Source organism: Phragmites australis, chromosome 9, assembly GCF_958298935.1.
Source record: "Phragmites australis chromosome 9, lpPhrAust1.1, whole genome shotgun sequence".
Classification (NCBI taxonomy): domain Eukaryota; kingdom Viridiplantae; phylum Streptophyta; class Magnoliopsida; order Poales; family Poaceae; genus Phragmites; species Phragmites australis.
In genome coordinates, this window is record NC_084929.1 from 4,601,489 (window position 1) to 4,604,194 (window position 2,706).

General features: G+C 39.3%; 1 long non-coding RNA gene across 1 annotated transcript; it reads right to left on the bottom strand.

Moving 5' to 3' along the window:
- Window positions 1-848: 848 nt before the first annotated feature.
- LOC133929674 (uncharacterized) lies at window positions 849-2,483 on the bottom strand. The gene is made up of 3 exons (XR_009911632.1): window positions 2,398-2,483; window positions 2,204-2,239; window positions 849-912 (listed from the first exon to the last, which is right to left on the bottom strand). It is a non-coding gene; the product is annotated as an uncharacterized LOC133929674 (long non-coding RNA).
- Window positions 2,484-2,706: the final 223 nt, after the last annotated feature.

Sequence of the window (2,706 nt, forward strand, 5' to 3'; positions counted from 1 at the left end):
AGTCGGAATGACGTTGTCTTTAACAAAACTCCTATGAAAACATATATGCAGGTACTATACAGGGGGACACACTGGCTTAGGTTTTGGACAAATCTACAACCCAAAGAAGAAGACCAAGAATTAATAAAGAGCGCTTGCCGAAACTTGGAGGTGGCGGTAATGCAGATTTTTTCACACCATGGATGGAGATTTAGTAATAGGATTTCTCATTATTAATTCTCGTCATCCGGACGTGTTTGGAGTTTGGTTATTTATGTTTATTGCAGACGGAGGTGCTGCACAATGATGTAATATTTTGGTCATAGCCTCTTTGAGGTGAAGGCCGGAACTCTCCATTATCTAAAAAATTAATTAGGTTGTTTTGCTTAGTGTAATGGGCCCGGCCTAAGTCGCTCATAACCCACCTGTCTCCTGGGCCTTACAATACGTAGTAGGTCGTACCAGATGCCAAATCCTTCGGCCGTTCGGATGGGCCCAAATTTTGAGGTCATCACTGTGGCCAATGGAGCTGAACAGAACCTGATGAAAAAAAGAGCAAACGCAAACAATATTTGGCCATCCTGCTGCAATGAATAACAAGATTATGTCGGATTTGTAAGAGTAATAGTATTATGGTTGAAGTGACTCCCAAAAAGGAAGTCATCTGTTTAGTAATATGCCTAGCTTTTGTATCTATGGAACAAGTCTCTCTTGCTTTCGCTCCTATGGATAGGCTTATCACTTGCACCGACCTAATCGTCTTTGACTTGGTCAACCATGTGGCCTTGATCAATCATCCGATACTTCTTGACATCTTCATATGTATGGTCTAGATCACCCATGATTTTAACCCGCATCCCCAACATCTGACCCTAAGCCACCTGCTTAGTCCCCATTCTCATCGTCGTTGATTGCCATGTTGACTCTATTGACCTATACATCATAAGACAAGAAAATATATTTCTCCAATTCCACAATATAACATCATCACCTTTCACCAACTCCAATTAGCAACATATAACCATCTCCATGTATTTTTATCAACTAAACCATCGTCATTCACAACATTGCATTATACCCTAAAAGGCACTTTCCATGCACACACAAGCATAACATGCAACTCCATGTATAACAACATCACATATATGCTCAACCATGCATCTACCAACATATCCAACACATGCACCAATGCACAAACATCACTCATCTCGCATACACCGCTGACACATAAACCAAATCTCAACCAACTATACTTGTTGGCAATTACTAATTACATTAGGTAGATCATCCCCTATGATCTCATAATCTTCCCCTTATGAGTATATTGGCAACACTTGACAACGCAAATTTGAGTTTAGTTTAAAAAGGGTAAAACAATGATGACCATCTAGAAGCCCAAGGAAAATGAAATTCCATAAAAATTGCCAACTAGCATATGAAATAAGTTGGAGCACTATCAACAAAGAACAATTGGTTATTGAAAACTTCAATAACTCAAAATCTCAGGAATTCACACAAATTCGCTCATGATCCATATAAAAGAACAACTATTCAACTTGACCATGTCATTGCGAGGAAAAGGATGCAAATGCATGAAAAATACTCCCCTCCCAATGGACTCTCATTTTCTCTCCCATTGAGCCTGTTTTGGTATTTTCATGCATCTACACCACCAATGCAATGCAATACTTGACTCAAGCCAAATCAACTTGTCAATTACTCATCACAAATGCTAAGTCATGATACATATCAACATGGCTTCTCATATCAAATACCTTCGATCTATTTTTCGGTGATTAGTGAGAGGATTCTGAACTTTTTGTAAAATTTAATGTGGGAGTCCATCCTTATTCCCAATTTAAGAAATTTTTCTTCCTAGAAATTTAATATAAATTGGATCATTTTTTAATTCTGCACATATATCTAGGCTATAGTCTATTGTTTCCTTTTTCCCTTTGGATTTGTGCGAGAAACTTTTTCCTGTTATTATTTAGTCGTCAACCCGAGCCCGCGCACGGGCTGCGAACTCCAAGTAATAATAAAAAGGAAAATAATAAAAATATGTTTTGCAGGAGGTGGCGTACATCAATTGCACCAAAGGTACTCCGGCTATGTACGTTAGTTTGGCTCTAGTAAGAAAGCCTATATATATGCAAGTAATAAAAAACCAAGCTCCAGGAGACCCAACAATGAAGACTGGAACACAGGATAGCGACGGTTTTACCTCAGCCAATTCGTGTCAATATATGTGATCCCATCACTGTATTCGAAAAAATATGATAAATTTTAAGTTCAGATTTTATTAAAAGGAAAACTACACATAATAAGATAGATGCAAACACTTAGAACTACCAGATCTATCATGTATGTCAAAACAAAAACATATTTTCATGAGTAAAAGTTGTGCACATAACTTACTCGTTGGGTCGATGAATACGAGTTTCTGTGAGGGTGATCTGGTTGATGTTGTGAAAGCAGCTCCTTGGACGTAGTCGAAGTCGAGGACGTAGTCAAACTCGAGGATGTCTACGAAGAAGTCAAGGCATGTTGAAGTCGTCGTAGCAGTCACCGAGCGATCGCATTGAGCGCTACCCAAAAACCTGATTGCTGCCCTGTACAAGTCTCTACGTGGCACCGGTTTTGGAGATCCCACTCTTCTTTCTCCTCGGTGCATACTGAATGGAAAGGATGACAAGGCTTAGCAGCAAACAAAACAGTGCAGCGGGC